Below are 21,625 nucleotides of genomic sequence, written 5' to 3'. Positions count from 1 at the left end.
TTTAAAAGGGATTGGGATGAGGATATTATAAAAGGGTGCAGGGACTGGGACGAGAGTAGAGAGCTTGCACTGATTCAGGTATGAGGGGCCCAATTGCTTCCTTCTGTGCTGCAGATTTCTACGATTCGACATCAGGACAGTGTCTCGAGCCCATCATGGCAGATTGAGCAGAAGTTTCACGTTTAAACAATGGGCCGTAAATCCCAGGGTTTAATCGCCACTTTTCTGACGGCTTTTAATGATAGAATCTTACAGCACAGGAGGGGAGGAGGCCATTCGGCCCATCGTGCCTGTGCCGGCTCTTTGAACAAGCTCTCCAATTAGTCCCACTCCCCCCTGCTCTTTCCCCAGAGCCCTGCACATTTCTCCAATTCCCTTTTGAAAGTTACCATTGAATCTGCTTCCACCGCCCTTTCAGGCATCGCATTCCCGATCACAACAACTCGCTGCGGAAAAACACTCATCTCTCCTCTGGTTCTTTTGCCAATCACCTTAAATCCGGATCCTCTGGTTGCCGACCCTCCTGCCACTGGAAGCAGTTTCTCCTGATTTATTCAATCAAAACCCTTCGCAATTTTGAACACCTCTATTAAATCGCCCCTTAACCTTCTCTGCTCTAAGAACAATCCCAGCTTCTCCAGTCTCTCCACATCACTGAAGTCCCTCAGCCCTGCGACCATTCTAGTAAATCTCCTCTGCGCCCTCTCCAAGGCCTTGACATCCTTCCTAAAGTGCGGGGCCCAGAATTGGACACAATACTCCAGCTGAGGCCGAACCAGTGATCTCCTATAACTATTTCTATTTTTACAATCTAACTAACTTTTTTCCCCCCCAAACAGCTTACACACAAGTTACAGTAAATCTCTCTCTCCCCCAGTGGCTGCAGTGAACTGCACTGTATCCCTCACCAATTCAAAGCTTCCCTACATCAGTGCCCCGTCGATGAAGCTGTTGATTTTTTTTGGTTAAATGCTTGCACCAACAGTAATCTGACATTCCACGCCAGTCAGCTTTTATACAGCCCTATGTACTTTAAGAGGCTGAGCCCCACCAGTGTCCAAGAAGGTAAAGGCCCCCATACTGTGCGTAACACAGCCAGATCGAGCAGGAAGGACCCATGGTCTGCGCGGAGTGATGGGAGAGAGTCGTAGAACTAAACAGAATATACAGCACAGAAACAGGCCATTCAGCCCAACTCGTCTGTGCTGCTGTTTGCACTCCACACAAGTCTCCTCCCATCCCATCGACCTCATCTCAGCATATCTTTCGATTCCCTTTTCTCACGGGATTGCTCTGCGAAAGAGCCGCTACAGACTCGATGAGCTGAATGGCCTCCTGCTGTGCTGTGCTATGTTATGATTCGGTGTGCTCATCTAGTTTCCTTTTGAAAGCATCCAAGCTATTTGCCTCACCCACTTCCTGTGGTAGTGAGATTCGCATTCTCACCACGGAGTAAAGACATTTCTCCTTATTTCCCGATTAAATTGAATAGTAACTGCCTTGTATTTATGGCCCCTAGTTTTGGATTCTCCCACAGGTGGAAACATTCTCTCATCATCTACCCTGTCCAACCCATTCAGAATTTTAAAGAGCTCTCTCAGATCTCCAAGGCTTCTCTTTTCTAAAGAAAAATGCCCCGACCTATTCAATCTTTCCCGATAGCTGTAATCTCAGTGTTCTGGTAACATCCTTGTAAATCTCTTTTGTACTTTCTCCAGTACTCGAAGTGCGGCCTGACCAGGGTGCTGTACAAGTTTAACATAACATCACCACTTTTGAATTCTATATCCCTAGAAATAAATGCCGGTGCTTTAACATTTTCAGATAGAGGTGGGCTTGGGTTTGTTTGACGAGAGGGAACGAGCAGCCAGGGTACCCGGTCTTGGTCACCATCTTTGGATCTGCATGCATGGACAGGTGAGGACAGGGTCGAGTTCAGCTGTGACGCCCACTGTAGCCGAGAAGCCTGCCAACACTCGAAGTGCACACAATGAAGAACGGCTACACTTGCACAAATAAGCACCTTCAAAAGAAAGCACAGACCAAACGACAGACTTCACGCAGTGTGCTGCATGGCACAGTGAATCTCCTCGTTAGCTACATCAGCCTTGTATCGTGCTAATCAGAACAGTACAGCACAGAAGGAGGCCGTTCGGCCCCTCGAGCCTGCGCCGCCATTCAATAAGATCATGGCTGATCATCGACCTCAACTCCACTTTCCCGCCCGATCCCCATATCCCTCGATTCCCCTAGAGTCCAAAAATCTATCGATCTCAGCCTTGAATATACTCAACGATTCAGCCTCCACAGCCCTCTGGGGCAGAGAATTCAAAAGATTCACAACTCCTCTGAGTGAAGAAATTCCTCCTCATCTCAGCCCTAAATGGCCGACCCCTTATCCTGAGACTGTGCCCCCTCGTTCTAGACACTCCAGCCAGGGGAAACAACCTCTCAGCATCTACCCTGTCAATCCCCCTCAGAATCTTATATGCTTCAATGAGATCACCTCTCATTCTTCTAAACTCCAGAGAGTATCGGCCCATTCTACACAATCTCTCATCATAGGACAGCCCTCTCATCCCAGGAATCAATCTAGTGAACCTTCGTTGCACCGCCTCCAAGGCAAGTATATCCTTCCTTAGATAAGGAGACCAAAACTGTGCCCAGTACTCCAGGTGTGGTCTCACCAAGGCCCTGTACAATTGGAGCAAGACTTCCTTCCTCTTATACTCCAACCCCCTTACAATAAAGGCCATTTGCCTTCCTTATTGCTTGCTGCATGCTAGCTTTGTGTGTTTCTTGCACGAGGACACCCAAATCTCTCTCAACACCAACATTTGAAAGTTCCTCACCAGTTAAAAACTATTGTTTTTCTATTCTTCCTACCAAAGTGAATAACCTCACATTTCCCCACATTATACTCCATCTGCCACCTTACTGCCCACTCACTCAGTCTATCTATATCCCTTTGCAGAGTCTGTGTCCTCCTCACAGCTTACTGTCCCACCTAGCTTTGTATCATCAGCAAACGTGAATACATTACACTCGGTCCCTTCATCTGGGTCATTAATATAGATTGTAAATAGCTGAGGCCCCAACACTGATCCTTGCAGCACCCCACTAGTTACAGCCTGCCAACCTGAAAAAGATCCGTTTATCCCTACTCTCTGTTGTCTGTCCGTTAATCAATCCTCTATCCATGCTACTATATTACCCCCAACCCCATGAGCCCTTATCTTGTGTAATAACCTTTTATGTGGCACCTTATCGAAAGCCTTTTGAAAATCCAAATATACTACAGTCACTGGTTCCCCTTTATCTACCCTGCTAGTTACATCCACAAAAAACTCTTAATAAATTTGTCAAACACGATTTCCCCAACGCGATTTCCCCTTCATAAAACCCCGCTGACTCTGCCGAATCAGGTTATGATTTTCACAGTGCCCTGATACCGCTTCTTTAATGGATTTCAATGGAGTCTGCGCCAGCTCTGACAACGAGCAATCCGGTTAGTCGCACTCCCCCGCTCTTTCCCCATACCCCAGCACTATTTCTCCAATTCCCTTTTGAAGGCTGTTATTGAATCTGTATCCACTGCCCTATCAGGCAGCGCATTCCAAATCTTAACCACTTGTGTAAGTTTTTCCTCATGTCCCCTCTGGTTCATTTGCCAATCACCTTCAATCTGAGCCCTCTGGTTATCGACCCTGCAGCCACTGGAATCTGTTTCTCTATTTACTCTGTCTGACTCGATCATGATTTTGAACACCTCTATTACATCTCCCCTTAACCTTCTCTGCTCGGAGAACAACCCCAGCTTCTCCATGTAACTGAAGTCCCTCATCCCTGGAACCATTCTGGTAAATCTCCTCTGCACCCTCTCCAAGGCCGTGACATCCTTCCTAAAGTGCTGAATTGACAATACTCCAGCTGGGGCCAAACTAGTTTTTTTTTAAATGAAGGTTTAGCCTAACTTCCTGGCTTTTCCACTCTCTGCCTCTATTTATAAATCCAGGATCCACGTGTTTTATTAACTGCTTTGTTAACCTGTTATACCACCTTCAAAGATTTGTGCACAAACACCCCCAGGTCTCGGTGTTCTTTAAAATTGTACCATTGATTGCGTATTGTCTCTCCTCATTCTCCCTACTCAACTGTATCAGCTCACACTTTTCTGCATTGAATTTCATCTGCTAAGATGTCACTTTTAAACACACACCACACTTGAGGCAACTGTCAGACTGTTCGTGTTACATGAGGCACTAAAAACCTCTTCATTTCCAAGCGTCAGCTGTAGCTCAGCGGGTAGCTCACTCGCCTGAGTCAGAAGGTCATGGGTTCAAGCCCCACTCCAGAGATTTGAGCACACAATCCAGGCCGACACTCCCAGTGCAGCACTGAGGGAGCACCGCACTGCCGGAGGGACAGTACTGAGGGAGCGCTGCACTGTCGGAGGGGCAGTACGGAGGGACAGTACTGAGGGAGCGCTGCACTGTCGGAGGGGCAGTGCTGAGGGAGCGCTGCACTGTCGGAGGGGCAGTGCTGAGGGAGCGCTGCACTGTCGGAGGGGCAGTGCTGAGGGAGCGCCGCACTGTCGGAGGGGCAGTACTGAGGGAGCACCACACTGTCGGAGGGGCAGTACTGAGGGAGCACCGCACTGTCGGAGGGGCAGCACTGAGGGAGCGCCGCACTGTCGGAGGGGCAGCACTGAGGGAGCGCCGCACTGTCGGAGGGGCAGTACGGAGGGAGCGCTGCACTGTCGGAGGGGCAGTACTGAGGGAGCGCCGCACTGTCTGAGGGGCAGTACTGAGGGAGCACCGCACTGTCGGAGGGGCAGTACTGAGGGAGCACCGCACTGTCGGAGGGGCAGTACTGAGGGAGTGCCGCACTGTCGGAGGGGCAGTACTGAGGGAGCGCCGCACTGTCGGAGGGGCAGTACGGAGGGAGCGCCGCACTGTCGGAGGGGCAGTACGGAGGGAGCGCTGCACTGTCGGAGGGGCAGTACTGAGGGAGCACCGCACTGTCTGAGGGGCAGTACTGAGGGAGCACCGCACTGTCTGAGGGGCAGTACTGAGGGAGCACCGCACTGTCGGAGGGGCAGTACTGAGGGAGCACCGCACTGTCGGAGGGGCAGTACTGAGGGAGCGCCGCACTGTCGGAGGGGCAGTACTGAGGGAGCGCCGCACTGTCGGAGGGGTAGTACTGAGGGAGCACCGCACTGTCGGAGGGGCAGTACGGAGGGAGCACCGCACTGTCGGAGGGGCAGTACGGAGGGAGCGCTGCACTGTCGGAGGGTCAGTACTGAGGGAGCGCTGCACTGTCGGAGTGGCAGTACGGAGGGAGCGCCGCACTGTCGGAGGGACAGTACTGAGGGAGCGCTGCACTGTCGGAGGGGCAGTACGGAGGGAGCGCCGCACTGTCGGAGGGACAGTACTGAGGGAGCGCTGCACTGTCGGAGGGGCAGTACGGAGGGAGCGCCGCACTGTCGGAGGGACAGTACTGAGGGAGCGCCGCACTGTCGGAGGGGCAGTACTGAGGGAGCACCGCACTGTCGGAGGGGCAGTACTGAGGGAGCGCCGCACTGTCGGAGGGGTAGTACTGAGGGAGCACCGCACTGTCGGAGGGGCAGTACGGAGGGAGCGCTGCACTGTCGGAGGGGCAGTACTGAGGGAGCGCTGCACTGTCGGAGGGGCAGTGCCGAGGGAGCGCCGCACTGTCGGAGGGACAGTACTGAGGGAGCGCTGCACTGTCGGAGGGGCAGTACGGAGGGAGCGCTGCACTGTCGGAGGGACAGTACTGAGGGAGCGCTGCACTGTCGGAGGGACAGTACTGAGGGAGCGCCGCACTGTCGGAGGGGCAGTGCTGAGGGAGCGCCGCACTGTCGGAGGGGCAGTGCTGAGGGAGCGCCGCACTGTCGGAGGGGCAGTACTGAGGGAGCGCCGCACTGTCGGAGGGACAGTACTGAGGGAGCGCCGCACTGTCGGAGGGGCAGTACTGAGGGAGCGCCGCACTGTCGGAGGGGCAGTACTGAGGGAGCGCCGCACTGTCGGAGGGGCAGTACTGAGGGAGCGCCGCACTGTCGGAGGGACAGTACTGAGGGAGCGCTGCACTGTCGGAGGGACAGTACTGAGGGAGCGCTGCACTGTCGGAGGGGCAGTGCTGAGGGAGCGCCGCACTGTCGGAGGGGCAGTACTGAGGGAGCGCTGCACTGTCGGAGGGGCAGTACTGAGGGAGCACCGCACTGTCGGAGGGGCAGTACTGAGGGAGCGCTGCACTGTCGGAGGGGTAGTACTGAGGGAGCACCGCACTGTCGGAGGGGCAGTACGGAGGGAGCGCTGCACTGTCGGAGGGTCAGTACTGAGGGAGCGCTGCACTGTCGGAGGGGCAGTACGGAGGGAGCGCCGCACTGTTGGAGGGACAGTACTGAGGGAGCGCTGCACTGTCGGAGGGGCAGTACGGAGGGAGCGCCGCACTGTCGGAGGGACAGTACTGAGGGAGCGCTGCACTGTCGGAGGGGCAGTACTGAGGGAGCACCGCACTGTCGGAGGGGCAGTACTGAGGGAGCGCTGCACTGTCGGAGGGGTAGTACTGAGGGAGCACCGCACTGTCGGAGGGGCAGTACGGAGGGAGCGCTGCACTGTCGGAGGGGCAGTGCTGAGGGAGCGCTGCACTGTCGGAGGGGCAGTGCTGAGGGAGCGCCGCACTGTCGGAGGGACAGTACTGAGGGAGCGCTGCACTGTCGGAGGGGCAGTACGGAGGGAGCGCTGCACTGTCGGAGGGACAGTACTGAGGGAGCGCCGCACTGTCGGAGGGACAGTGCTGAGGGAGCGCCGCACTGTCGGAGGGGCAGTGCTGAGGGAGCGCCGCACTGTCGGAGGGGCAGTACTGAGGGAGCGCCGCACTGTCGGAGGGGCAGTACTGAGGGAGCGCCGCACTGTCGGAGGGGCAGTACGGAGGGAGCGCTGCACTGTCGGAGGGGCAGTACTGAGGGAGCGCTGCACTGTCGGAGGGGCAGTGCTGAGGGAGCGCTGCACTGTCGGAGGGGCAGTGCTGAGGGAGCGCTGCACTGTCGGAGGCCCCGTCTACTCTCAAATAACGTAAAAGATCCCATGGCACTATTGGAAGAAGAGCAGGGGAGTTCTCCCGGTGTCCTGGCCAATATTTATCCCTCAACCAACACTTAAATCAGATTATCTGGATATTTATTTCATTGCAGTTTGTGGGACCTCGCTGTGTGCAAATTTGGTGCCGCGTTTCCTACATTACAAAACTCCAAAATTACTTCATTAGCTGTAAACTGCTTTGGGATGTCCTGAAGTCGTCAAAGGTGCTATATAAACACAAGTCAGTCTTTCATTTTCGAGCACGTTCTCTTTTTCTGACAATGCACCGGCACAATAATACAATGCACCTTACACTGCAAGGACTGGCTAACCTTCGAACCTCGGAGTCCCCGGAACCACTCATCTGACTGTCAGCAGTGCTCCCACTTCCCAGATTCCCAACTCTGTAACCCACCCTAAACGGCAGTGTTACAGAGCACCGTTAACCTGGCCTTGATTGCATAGGGACATGGGAAGGCACAGAACCAAGACAGACCCAGAATTCAGAATCAACTACAACAACTGAACAAACTAATAGTCTTTCCTCTTGTCCTGAAAATATCAACCCCAGGGATAGAGCTGCCATAAGCACCAGCTTACTCTCCCCATACCTTGCTTCTAAACCCCTCCACCTGCCTCTCCACCAAGACCCACCCCGTTTACCACCTGTACTAACACCTCCTTTAGCACAGCGTCCATTTTGTCTGATTTACGTTCCGGTGAAGCGCCGAGATGTTTATAAAGACGCTATATAAATGCAACTCGCTGTTAGTGTAATGGGAATTAATCATGTGAGAGCCTGTGGATGCTGGGGTCAATTGAAACTTTCAGGACTGAGACTGGTGGATTGATAGACAGGCTCGAGGGACTGAACGGCCTATTCCCAATGTCACAGAATCTACAGTGCAGATAGAGGCCATTTCGGCCCATCGAGCCTGCACCGACACATATCCCACCCTATCCCTGTAACCCCATGCAGGCTATTCCACCATGCTGCGAGGTGGGGCGAGCGGGTGTTGGGAGTTAGATATCCCAGCTGAGCCCAACCTCACTTGACCTTAGAATCATAGAATAATACAGCACAGGAGGCGGCCATTCGGCCCATCAAGTCTATGATGTTTACACACATACAGCAGGGGGAGGGGCACATCACTGGATAGCAATCAGGAGCAGGAACCCTGCTCTCTCTGAAGCCAAGCATGATCTGCCCCCGTTACAAAGACCAAGGACTGAAGCCGCCAGCTGCAAGGGCCGTCGCTGAGAGCTCGAGCCACCCTGGCTCATTTAACACAGTGCTGGCATGCCGGATATCCTGAACAGTAATTCAGCCAGGAATCGCCCCCAGCACAGATGGCGTGTGTGTGTGCACATACACCAGGATGAGGTAGGTGATCCAGTTCGATATGGAAGAGCTCTCCCAGAGTGAAGGCCTGAATGCAAACAGGGTACCTCCCACTAAAATAAACGGAGCCAGCAGCATCCAAAATAACATTTTTGGACACGGTATCCGAGTAATTTGAGACAGGATGTGCGGCGAGTGCAGCGAGCTCGGGAGGACTTTGGACCCAAGGTTCTCAAAGTTCTCCACCACTGGGGGTTTTCCTCGCCTCATGTCTGGGTCTGTTGTGGACTCAGTAATAGAGATCAATGTGCGCTGGATTTTGGCTTCATGGGAAAACCTGGTACAGCCTCCAGGCAAACCCTGCTCTCGCAGTCCTGTCAGCGTCGTTAGGAAACAGGAGGCAAGTAATATTTCGATGCGACAGATGTGCTTATTCCCACTTTAACTGCAGTTGCACCTTGGCTGAATTCACATTTATACTGTTACTGTACAAACAAAGACTCCCTCAATCAGCTATAATACTATAGTCTTTTCTTCATGTGCCAGGCAGCATAGAATCACGCAGCACAGGAGGCGGCCATTCGGCCCATCGTGCCTGTGCCAGCTCTTTGAAAGAGCTCTCCAATTAGTCCCACTTCCCCACTCTTTCCCCATAGCCCTGCAAATTTTTCCAATTCCCTTTTTGAAAGTTATTATTGAATCTGCTCCCACCGCCCTTTCAGGCAGCGCATTCCAGATCACAACAACTCGCTGCAGAAAAACATTCTCCTCATCTCCCCTCTGGTTCTTTTGACAATTACCTTCAATCTGTGTCCTCTGGTTACCGACCCTCCTGCCACTGGAAACAGTTTCTCCTTATTTACTCGATCAAAACCTTTCATAATTTTGAATGCCTCTATTAAATCTCCCCTTACCCTTCTCTGCTCCAAGGAGAACAATCCCAGCTTCTCCACATAACTGAAGTCCCTCATCCCTGGAACCATTCTAGTAAATCTCCTCTGCACCCTCTCCAAGGCCTTGACATCCTTCCTGAAGTGTGGTGCCCAGAGTCAGATCTCTCCACTTGTCTCCGCCCACACATGCGTCCGCAGACATTCGTGATCCGCCAACAGTTTCTCCTTACTCTATTAGCACTCCCAGCCACGGGCAACCAGGCAGCACACTCCTGGCAGCGTGGGGGAGGAACCCAGCACTGACCAGAGCTAGGAGAGGTCACCAAAGACAAGTTAGAGGAAGTAGATTGAGAGGAAGCTCATGATGGTGGGCAGAAAGGAAGTAAAGTGGATAGGAAATAAAGAACATCGCTCTTTTGTGGGATCTTGCTGCATTTCCTACATTATCACAGTGACTACACTTCAAAAAAAGTACTTCATTGGGGGTAAAGCACTTTGGGGAGTCCCAAGGTCGTGAAAGTTGCTATCGAAATGCAAAGTCTTTCTTTACATGAATTCTGTCTTGGAGCGAGCTGAACAGTTAAGGGGACGGTAGCCTAGTGGTTACGGTACTGGAGTTAGCAATCTAGAGGCCACGTTCAAATCCCACCAGGGCAAGACTGAATCCGAGAGCTGCCGGATTGTCACTAATGTCCGTCAGGGGCAGGGAACCGCCATCCCTATCCGGTCTGATCCTCGTTAACTAATGTGGCCCAGGAAGTTGTGCAAACAAGCACTACAAAAAGCAGTTCACCATCACCACCACCGTCTCAGGGCAACTCGGGGTGAGCAATAAATGCCAGCCTCACCAGTGATGCCCACATCCCAAGAATAAATTAAACAACAGTTCTAGACTAGATGAGGAGGGATGAAAGTTCACCAAGAACAAACACTTTATAAAAAATTTTAAAAAAGGATGGTCTCTTAGGAGCACATCATCTGGGCCGACACTCCAGTGCAGATCTGAGGGAGTGCTGCACTGTCGGAGCTGCCTTTAAACCGAGGCCCCGTCTGCTCTCTCAGGTGGACGTAAAAGATCCCAGGGCACTATTTCGAAGAGGAGCAGGGGAGTTCTCCCTGGTGTCCTGACCAATATTTATCCCTCAACCAACATCACTAAAAAACAGATTATCTGATCATTATCATATTGCTGTTTGTGGGAGCTTGCTGTGCGCAAATTGCCTGCCGCGTTTCCTACATTACAACAGTGACTCCACTTCAAAAAGTACTTCATTGGCCGTAAAGCGCTTTGGGACGCCCTGAGGTGGTGAAAGGCGCTGGAGAAATGCAAGTCTGTCTTTTTTTAATGAGATAAATGCCCTGATCGGTATGGTACTGAGGCAGACAGACCGGGAGAATCCACAGTCTGTGCGGAGTTTGCAGCTCTCAAGTTCGGGTGCTACAATTGACAAAAAGCACAGACAGGTTTCCCGCTCCCAACTGACACTGCTGGGGCAGGCGGGGGCACTGGGCAAGCCCGTGATGCCCCGCCCCTGCTGAAACGCAATGCCCAGCATTGCTAATAACACTTGGGCAGGGTATCAGAGGGCAGCCGGCACCAACTTAAATCCAGCACAAGTCACAGTCTTCAGCAAGGGGCCAAGAACCAAAAGCTTCAAGACAGTGCACTCCTTCCGCCGAATATGAAAGTCAGGAACTCCGCACCCCCTCTGATCAAAATTTCACCGTATAAAATCCCCCGCCCCTCCACTTCCTGCTTCAAGTATTCAGTAGGTTTGTTGTTAGCAACTTAGGAACAGGAGTAGCCCTTTCAGCCCCTCGAGCCCGTTAGAGCATGGCTGATCTGTCTCTTAACTCCCTCTACCTGCCTTGGTTCCATATTCCTTGCCTAACAAACATCTTGCAATCTCAGCTTTGATGAAAACTAAGGTCTCCTTTGTATCATCTTAGTTAAGAGTCTCCCTGGTTTATATTTGTGGGATGTTTAACCAGTAGAGGTAGCATATGAGGGAGGAAAAACAAGTGACACTAGACCCCATAAATCAATGAGTAATGTTGGTTGAGGGATCAATATTGGCCAGGACACCAGGGAGAACTTCGCTGCTCTTCTTCAAAATAGTGCCATGGGATCTTTTACATCCACCCGAGGGGGCAGACGGGGTTTAATCTCATCCGCCAACAGTGCAGCGCTCCCTCAGTACTAGTGTGCCATTAAAAAGGCTGTGCCCCTCGGAAAGGCTCGCGCTGTGCAGGTGGACAGGGTTCAATCGCTGTCTGTGGAACAAATCAGCTGCACAAAGCAAAAGGCAAAGGGAGATATTACTAAATAATCAGAGAGGAATAAAATGGGATTAAAGGGTTCCAAGGAGGGGATTGAGGCTCCCCCATAAGCCCAGCCTGCAGCCACTAACCCGAGCCCTGACTCCCAGACCCACTCCAGAGACACCCCAACTTAGTCCAGCCCCCATCCCCTTAGACCCCAACTCTGCAGCCCCTAGCCCCAACTAACCTCCAACTCCTTCCCCCTCACCCCAACCCTCAGCTCAGCCTCCTGCCCAGCAGCCAGCCAGCCCATCTCCTCCTCCACCCCTCACCCCCACCCCAGACATCTCCTCACCCCAAACATCCCTCACCCCACCCCAGACATCCCCTCACCCCACTGAGCTCAACCCTCTCCAGCGGCCTAAGCTTCCCCCACCACACCGGGCCCCGGCTCCACAGCCCCCGGGCTCCCAGTCCATCCCGTCCCTCCCCTCCCCTCTCCCGGTCAGGCCGGGCCGGTCCTGAGGCGGCCGCCGAGCACCTCACCGGCCCGGTAACGGACAGCAGCTGGCCTCGCCTCACCTCGCGCCGCTCCGATCCGGCCGCTCGCTCTCTCGGGGTCAGCGGGCTCCGGCCGCCCGCTCGCTCTCTCTCTCTCGGGGTCAGCGGGCTCCGGCCACTTGCTCGCTCTCTCGGGGTCAGCGGGCTCCGGCCGCCATCTTCAGCCGCCGATCGGCGACGTGTACATCCTGACGTCACACGCCACACGAGAGACGTTCGACCGTTAATCCTCTTTTTAAAATATTTATTTATTTTTCTCCACATATTTAGCTATCGTTACTTTTTTTTTACATTACGCCATCTATTTATAAATCTAGTATGGTTTTTTTTAACTGAAAGAAGAAGGTTGATAGCTTCGGGTTTCCTTGACGAAAATTGCCGAAGTGAAGTTCGGCCTCTTAAAGGGACCATGTCCCAGAATTACACAGCGCAGGAGGAGGCCATTCAGCCCATCGAGCCTGTGCTGGCTCTTTGAAAGAGCTGTCCAAGTAGACCCCTGCTTCTTCACCCAAAGCCCTGTAAATGTTTCCTTTTCAAGCAGAAACAGGAAGGCAGATTATTATTTGAATGGCAATAGATTGGGAGAAGGGGAAGTGCAAAGAGACCTGGGTGTCCTTGTGCACCAGTCGCTGAAGGTAAGCATGCAGGTGCAGCAGGCGGTTAAGAAGGCAAATGGTATGTTGGCCTTCGTAGCAAGAGGGTTCGAGTACAGGAACAAGGATGTCTTGCTACAGTTGTATAGGGCCTTGGTGAGACCGCACCTTGAGTATTGTGTGCAGTTTTGGTCGCCTTACCTGAGGAAGGACGTTCTTGCCATGGAAGGAATGCAGCAAAGATTCACCAGGCTAATACCTGGGATGGCAGGAATGACGTATGAGGAGAGATTGTGTCGATTGGGCTTATACTCACTGGAGTTTAGAAGATTGAGAGGGGATCTCATCAAAACATATAAAATTCTGTCAGGCCTGGACAGACTAGATGCAGGAAGGATGTTTCTGATGGCTGGGGAGTCCAGAACCCGGGGTCATAGTCTAAGGATAAGGGGTAAGCCATTTAGGACTGAAATGAGGAGGAATTTCTTCACCCAGAGAGTGGTGAACCTGTGGAATTCTCTGCCACAGAGGGCGGTGGAGGCCAGTTCATTAAATATATTTAAAAAAGAGTTGGATATATTTCTTAAGGCTAAAGGGATCAAGGGGTATGGGGAGAAAGCAGGGACAGGGTACTGAATTTGGATGATCAGCCATGATCTCATTGAATGGCGGAGCAGGCTCGAGGGGCCGAATGGCCTACTCCTGCTCCTATCTTCTATGTTTCTATGTTTCTATTTATCTAATTCCCCTTTGAAAGTTACTATTGAATCTGCGTCCACCGCCCTTTCAGGCAGCGCGTCCCAGATCACAACAACTCGCTGCGTAAAAAACATTCTCCTCATCTCTCCCTCTGGTTCCTGACCCTCCGGCCAGTGGAAGCAGTTTCTCGCTATCTACTCTGTCAAAACCCCTCATAATTTTGAAATTATTGTTTGAAAGATGGCTAAGTGAAATCCGATACAGGAGTTCAAAATTCTGAGGGGTTTCGATAAGGTGAACCAGGAAATCTGGTCAGTGAGTCTGTAAAAAGGAAGAGATTTTAAAATTCTCATCCTTGTTTTCAAACCCCTCCATGGCCTCGCCCCCTGCCCTCTCTCTGTAACCTCCTCCAGCCCCACAGCCCCCCGAGATCTCTGCGCTCCTCCAATTTTGGCCTTTTGTCCATCCACGATTTTAATCGCTCCACCATTGGCGGCCGTGCCTTCAGCTGCCTGGGCCCTAATCTCTGGAATTTCCTCTTGTGGGAGAATCTAGAACTAGGGGTCACTGTTTAAAAATAAGGGGTCGCCCATTTAAGACAGAGATGAGGAGAAACCTCTCCACCTCTCTCTCTCTCTCTCTCTCCTCCTTTACGACGCTCCTTAAAACCTACCTCTTAGACCAAGCTTTTGGTCACCTGTCTTAATATCTCCTTATGTGGCTCGGTGTCAAATTTTGTCAATAATAGCTCCTGCGAAGCGCCTTGGGATGTTTTACAGCATTAAAGGCGCTGTATAAATACAAGTTGTTGTTGTTGAGAGAGAGGGAGGGAGGTGGAGAGGGAATTCCAGAGCTTACGGTCTAGGCAGCTGAAGGCTGGACATAGTGAGCAACAGTTCTATCAGTGAACGTTACTTTCATAATGATATAAAAATAATGAACACGCTACACTAACTCACTTCAGTGGGTCACCTTAAACTTAAACAGATTAACTCCCCTGCATTCTGTCCGAGAGCCCAGGGCAGAGTACCTCTCCATGCAGTCTCCCGACTTTTTCCGAGTCTACTTTTATCTCGGACTATCTGCATAATCTCGCCTTCCTCCCTGGGGTCCTCCACCCAGCACTTCCTATCTAAACCCCTTCAGCCCACTTTCTGTCCAGCTATGTTTGCCAACCCTCCCAGAATGGGGCCTGGGTTTCCGGTCACTACTGCTTGCAGCACCCCCACCCCCACTCTGTGACATCACGTCCCTTCACCAGACCCCCCCCCCCGCCCACCCCGTCAACCCATCCCCGGGACCGACTGGTGTGCCGGAAACAATTGGGAGTTGGCAAAAGAAGGAGACCAGGTGCTGGGGTACAGGGATGGGATCTCGGGTGAGAAAGAGGGGGAATGAGGGCTGGAGGATGGAGGGGAGAGAATGTGATTGGGGAATGGAGGTCAGAGGAGAGAGGGAGACTGGGGAATGGGGGCTTGGGGGAGAGAGGGAGACTGGGGAATGGGGGCTCGGGGGGAGAGGGAGACTGGGGAATGGGGGCTCGGGGAGACTGGGGAATGGGGGCTCAGGGGGGGAGAGAGGGAGACTGGGGAATGGGGGCTCAGGGGGGGAGAGAGGGAAACTGGGGAGTGGGGGCTCAGGGGAGAGAGGGAGACTGGGGAATGGGGGCTCGGGGGAAGAGGGAGACTGGGGAATGGAGGCTCGGGGAGACTGGGGAATGGGGGCTCGGGGGGAGAGGGAGACTGGGGAATGGGGGCTCAGGGGGGGAGAGAGGGAAACTGGGGAGTGGGGGCTCAGGTGAGAGAGGGAGACTGGGGAATGGGGGCTCGGGGAGAGAGAGAGAGACTGGGGAATGGGGGCTCAGGGGGAGAGGGAGACTGGGGAATGGGGGCTCGGGGGGAGAGGGAGACTGGGGAATGGGGGCTCGGGGAGAGAGGGAGTCTGGGGAATGGGGTCTTGGGGGAGAGAGGGAGACAGGAATGAGGGTTCGAGGGAGGGGGTCTGAGGAATGGGGTTGGGGGGTCGGGGGAATGGGGGTGGGAGAGGGGGGTTGGGGGAGGGTAGCTGAGGAATGGGGGTGGGGGGAGGGGGTCTGGGGATGGGGGTCGAGGGTGGGCGGCTGGGGAATGGGGGTGGGGGAGGGGGCCTGGAGAATGTGAGTGCGGGGTCGGGGAGCTGAGGAATGGGGGTGGGGGGAGGGGGTCTGGGGAATGGGGGTCGGGGGTCGGGGACCAGCATTTCCTGCAGAGCTGGGTTTTTCCAGTAAAGGGCTGAGTGAAACCTGGGGACATCAGTGTGGGTAAACGGGGCTCGGGAGCACTGGTGGTAATGTCTAGGGGCCGGGACTAATGATCCGGAGACACGAGTTCAAATCCCACCATGGCAGCTGGGGAATTAAATTCAGTCAATTAAATAAATCCGGAATAAAAAGCTAGTATCAGTAATGGTGACCATGAAACTATCGGATTGTCGTAAAAAAAAACACCTGGTTCACTAAAGTCCTTTAGGGAAGGAAATCTGCCGCCCTTACCCGGTCTGGCCGATATGTGACTCCAGACCCCACAGCAATGTGGTTGACTCTTAACTGCCCTCTGAAATGGCCTAGTGAGACACTCAGTTGTATTCAAGGCGGCTCACCACCACCTTCTCGAGGGCAATTAGGGACGGGCAATAAATGCCGGCCTTGCCAGCGACACCCACATCCGGTGAATGAATAAAAAACAATGACAGATTGTTTCCCCTGGGGACGGATACTGAGGATTCTGACTGGAAGGGAGAAGGAAGGTTTTTGCACTGAGAGCTATTAGATCATGAGATGCTTCAGCACTACTGAGGCTGAGACTAGAACATCATTTAAAAGCAAATCTTGTTGTACGAGGCCCCTTGGGTCGGAGCGATCATAATATGATCGAATTATTCATTAAGATGGAGAATGAAGTAGTTGACTCGGAGACTAGGGTCCTCAATTTAAATAAAGGAAACTACGATGGTCTGAGGAGCGAGTTGGGTAGGATTGATTGGGGAATGTCACTCAAAGGGTTGACGGTGGATAGGCAATGGCAAACATTCAAAGACCGAATGGATGAGCTACAGAATTTGTTCATCCCAGTTTGGCATAAAAATAAAACAAAAAAGGTGACCCAACCGTGGCTAACAAGGGAAATTAGGGATAGCATAAGGTCCAAGGAGAGGGCATATAAATTGGCCAGAAAAAGCAATAATCCAGAGGATTGGGAGCAGTTTAGGATTCAACAAAGGAGGACAAAGGGATTAATTAAGAAAGGGAAAATAGAATATGAGAGTAAGCTTGCAGGGAACATAAAAACTGACTGTAAAAGCTTTTTTAGATATGTGAAGAGAAAAAGATTGGTGAAGTCAAGCGTAGGTCCCTTGCAGTCAGAATCGGGGGAATTTATAATGGGGAACAAAGAAATGGCAGACCAACTAAATACATATTTTGGTTCTGTCTTCACAAAGGAGGACACAAATAGCCTCCCAGAGATGCCGGGGAACATAGGGTCTGATGAAAGGGTGGAACTGAAAGAAATCAGTATTTGTAGGGAAATGGTGTTAGGAAAGTTGATGGGACTGAAGGCCGATAAATCCCCAGGGCCTGATAATCTACATCCCAGGGTACTTAAGGAAGTGGCCCTAGAAATAGTAGATGCATTGCTGGTCATCTTCCAAAACTCGATAGACTCTGGAACGGTACCCATGGATTGGCGGGTAGCTAATGTTACCCCACTATTCAAAAAAGGTGGTAGAGAAAAGGCGGGGAATTATAGACCGGTAAGCTTGACATCGGTAGTGGGGAAAATGCTAGAGTCCATTATAAAAGATGTAATAGCAGAGCACTTGGAAAGCAGTGACTGGATCGGACAAAGTCAACATGGATTTACAAAAGGTAAATCATGCTTGACTAATCTACTGGAATTTTTTGAGGATGTAACTGGTAAAATAGATAAGGGAGAACCAGTGGATGTGGTGTATTTGGACTTTCAGAAGGCTTTCGATAAGGTCCCGCATAAGAGATTAGCGTGCAAAATTAAGGCACATGGGATTGGGGGCAAGGTATTGACTTGGATAGAGAACTGGTTGGCGGACAGAAAGCAAAGAGTTGGAATAAACGGGTTGTTTTCCGAGTGGCAGGCAGTGACTAGTGGGGTACCGCAAGGATCGGTCCTAGGACCCCAGCTGTTCACAATATATATTAATGATCTGGACGAGGGAATTGGATGTAAAATCTCCAAATTTGCAGACGACACAAAGCTGGGTGGGAGGGTATGCTGTGAGGAGGATGTCGTGAAACTCCAGCACGATTTGGACAGGTTGGGTGATTGGGCAGAAACATGGCAAATGCACTATAATGTGGATAAATGTGAGGTTATCCACTTTGGTGGCAAAAACAGGAAGGCAGATTATTATTTGAATGGCAATAGATTGGGAGAAGGGGAAGTGCAAAGAGACCTGGGTGTTCTTGTACACCAGTCACTGAAGGTAAGCATGCAGGTGCAACAGGCGGTTAAGAAGGCAAATGGTATGTTGGCCTTCGTAGCAAGAGGGTTCGAGTACAAGAACAAGGATGTCTTGCTGCAGTTGTACAGGGCCTTGGTGAGACCACACCTTGAGTATTGTGTGCAGTTTTGGTCGCCTTACCTGAGGAAGGACGTTCTTGCCATGGAAGGAGTGCAGCGAAGATTCACCAGGCTGATACCTGGGATGGCAGGAATGACGTATGAGGAGAGATTGTGTCGATTGGGCTTATACTCACTGGAGTTTAGAAGATTGAGAGGGGATCTCATCGAAACCTATAAAATTCTGTCAGGCCTGGACAGACTAGATGCAGGAAGGATGTTTCTGATGGCCGGGGAGTCCAGAACCAGGGGTCATAGTCTAAGGATAAGGGGTAGGACATTTAGGACTGAAATGAGGAGGAATTTCTTCACCCAGAGAGTGGTGAACCTGTGGAATTCTCTGCCACAGAGGGCGGTGGAGGCCAGTTCATTAAGTATATTCAAGAAAGAGTTGGATATATTTCTTAAGGCTAAAGGGATCAAGGGATATGGGGAGAAGGCAGGGACAGGGTACTGAATTTGGATGATCAGCCATGATCTCATTGAATGGCGGAGCAGGCTCGAAGGGCCGAATGGCCTACTCCTGCTCCTATCTTCTATGTTTCTATGTTTTTATATTTGCAAAGGGGGAATATAAAAGGGCCTGGGGGCAATGGGGTTACAGGAGAGTGCGCCTCCTGTGCTGTAATTTCTATCATTCCGTGTAAACTCCCCTTCATTGAGTCGGAGCTCAGGGAGTGGTTTAGAAATGTTGGTGCTGAGCTGAGTTTAGGATGATGTGTCCCGTGAAAAGTTCCCCAAACTTCTTCTTCTTCTTCTTAGGCAGTCCCTCGGAACCGAGGATGACTTACTTCCACACTAAAAATGAGTTCTCAGGTGACTGATGAGTCCAATGCGGGACCTACAGTCTCTGTCACAGGTGGGGCAGACGGTGGTTGAAGGGGCGGGTGGGTGGGGTGCTTGGGTTGATGTGCGCTCCTTCCGCTGTTTGCGCTTGGCTTCCGCTTGCTCCCGGCAAAGAGACTCGAGGTGTTTGGCGCCTTCCCGGATGCTTCTCCTCCACTTTGTGCGGTCTTGGGCCAGGGATTCCCAGGTGTCGGTGGGGATGTTGCACTTTTTCAAGGAGGCTTTGAGGGTGTCCTTGAAGCATTTCCTCTGCCCACCTGGGGCTCTCTTGCCGTGCCGGAGCTCCGAGTAGAGCGCTTGTTTTGAGAGTCTCATATCGGGCATACGGACAATGTGACCCGTCCATCGGAGCTGATCGAGCGTGGTCCAAACACTGAGCCCACTGCCCTCTGCGGGGTCTCTCGGCTTGGCTCAGGTGGGCCTGCACCGGCCGGTTTTGATGTGTGAAGCCCAAGTACAGACCGGCTCAGTGTCATCACCTTCCCACGGAACCCAAGTCCAAGGAGATGGGGAGAGGGAGCGGGCCCATTAAACATGGCATCGACCGGGGAGCCTGACCCACCTCGTGCAGTGCAGGGGTGGGTTCTGGCTGTAACTTCAGTAGGTCACAGGATCACTACTCGTTACAGGAAGCCCTTCAGCGATCTCCCCTCAGCCTTAATGACCGATGGCGAAATGCTTGTAAGAACAGTGACATACCGAATGGATTCCTTATGGAGGACCCCACAGAACAAGCTGAAGGATCAAACCTTCCTCGCAAACAGTGGACAACCATCGACCGCCTCAGAACCGGCCATGGTAGATGCTGCCACCTTGTCCATCGATGGAAGATTAAACCATCTCCATCGTGCGACTGTGGAGCTCCTGATCAGACCCTGGAGCACATCATTGAGCACAGAGGAAATTCACAGGCAGCCTACAGGATATCCACGCTGTTACACCGGAAGCTTCGGCCTGGATATCTCACTTAGATATTGACATTTGATTTGCTTTGCTACCACCATACGAAAGAAGAAAACAGGTAGATTATTGGGGCTAACAACAGAAAATGCTGGAAAAACTCAGCAGGCCAGACAACATCCGTGGAGAGAAAATAGAGTCAACGTTTCGGGTCAAACCCTTTGTCAAGACTGAAAAAGCACAGGAAATTGTTACGTCCGTGTATAAGAAGACACAGACTGCGGAGAACGGTACAACAGGTGTTTACTCAACGTGGCTCAGCCTGCAACTGATCTGTACAGATTACTACACAGCGTTATATACAGGTGCGGTCACTGCCGGTACTACAGTATACATGAGCTGTAAAAAGTAGTTCCCCCCCTTAAAGGTACATACATTACAATTCCTCCCCTTTTAGATTAACAGTACCATAACACTCATTTAACAATTAAATATCAAACTAATTACAATTAACACTTTTAACATGCAACATTAGCTGAAAATAGTCTATTTATAAATTCAGTCTTTGGGGAGGCTTCCTGATCCTTTCTGGATAGTGCCTTTCCCGAGTGTCTTGCTCTTGGTGCAGAGGCGATTCTGGCCCCCTGTCGTCGGTTGGTTCATCAGCTTCCGATGCTACTGTTTCTGGGGTAGATGCTACCTGTACGTCGGGTTCATCACCAGGTACGTATGGGTGAGGCATGGGGTTGACTTGTTCCTGTGACTCTAGGATCTGGTCAGCATGGCGTCTCACGATGCTCTCCCCAACGTCCACTGTGTACATTAGTGAGCCCTGCCGTGTGCATATCGTTCCTGGCTGCCATTTTTCTGTTCGGTAGTCGCGGGCCAAGACTGGTTGCCCTACATTGAAGCTTCTTGTTGGCTTCTCATGGATGTGCTGGAATTGCTTACTCTCAACATCTCTTCGTACGTTTGGTCTGAGCAAATCCAGGCGAGATCTTAACCTTCGGTTAAAGAACATCATGGCTGGGGCCTGGTTGGTGACTGCATGTGTCGCATTCCGGTAGGCGAACAGGAAATTGTCCACCTTGTGCTGCAGCAGAATGTTGTCATTGTACATAGCCTTTATTGCCTTCTTAAAGGTTTGTACGAACCTCTCAGCCAATCCATTTGTGGCTCGATGATACGGGGCGGATGTGTAATGCCTTACCCCATTCTTTTTCAAGAACATCCGGAACTCTTCGGACACAAACTGTGGTCCGTTGTCGGAGCAAATCTGTTCTGGCAAGCCATTCCTGGCAAAAATGGTCCGTAGGACTGCAATAGTTTTCTCCGTGGTGGTGGAGGACATTTTGATGACCTCAGGCCATTTCGAGTGCGCATCCACGGCTATTAAAAACATTGAGTCCATGAATGGACCAGCAAAATCAATATGCACCCGTTGCCATGGAGATGAGGGCCACTCCCATGGGTGTAGAGGGGCCTGTGGTGGTGCATTTTGGACTTTCTGGCATCCTGAGCAACTCTTGGTCAGGTCCTCGATTTGTTTATCAATTCCCGGCCACCACACATAAGCCCTGGCTAGGCTTTTCATTTTTACCCCTCCCAGATGACCCTCATGAAGCTCATTGAGCACTCTATCCCTTAACTTGGGTGGAATTACCACTCGGGATCCACACATCAAGGTCCCCCGGCACACTGACAGCTGTTCTCTCCTTGTCGAGAATGCTGGCAACAGTGAGTCGCCATGTGCTGGCCATCCCTTCACCGTCAAATCATATACCCGAGACAG

At 51.8% G+C, this 21,625-nt stretch overlaps 1 protein-coding gene across 3 annotated transcripts in view; it reads right to left on the bottom strand.

Annotated features, from left to right (window-relative positions):
* sec16a (SEC16 homolog A, endoplasmic reticulum export factor) overlaps positions 1 to 12,371 on the bottom strand; it is a 90,922-nt gene extending 78,551 nt beyond the window's left edge. For all 3 annotated transcript variants that reach the window (XM_085965231.1, XM_085965230.1, XM_085965232.1), the window contains exon 1: positions 12,183 to 12,371. The gene's annotated coding sequence lies outside the window, so the exon portion shown is untranslated. The remainder of the gene's footprint in view (positions 1 to 12,182) is intronic.
* Between the last annotated feature and the right edge of the window lie 9,254 nt (positions 12,372 to 21,625).

The sequence above is a fragment of the Somniosus microcephalus genome, chromosome 23, assembly GCF_052327205.1.
Source record: "Somniosus microcephalus isolate GS21.2 chromosome 23, FLI_Smic_1.0, whole genome shotgun sequence".
NCBI lineage: Eukaryota > Metazoa > Chordata > Chondrichthyes > Squaliformes > Somniosidae > Somniosus > Somniosus microcephalus.
Note: the sequence above shows the minus strand (reverse complement) of the source record. Positions and strands in the feature narration are given on the sequence as shown.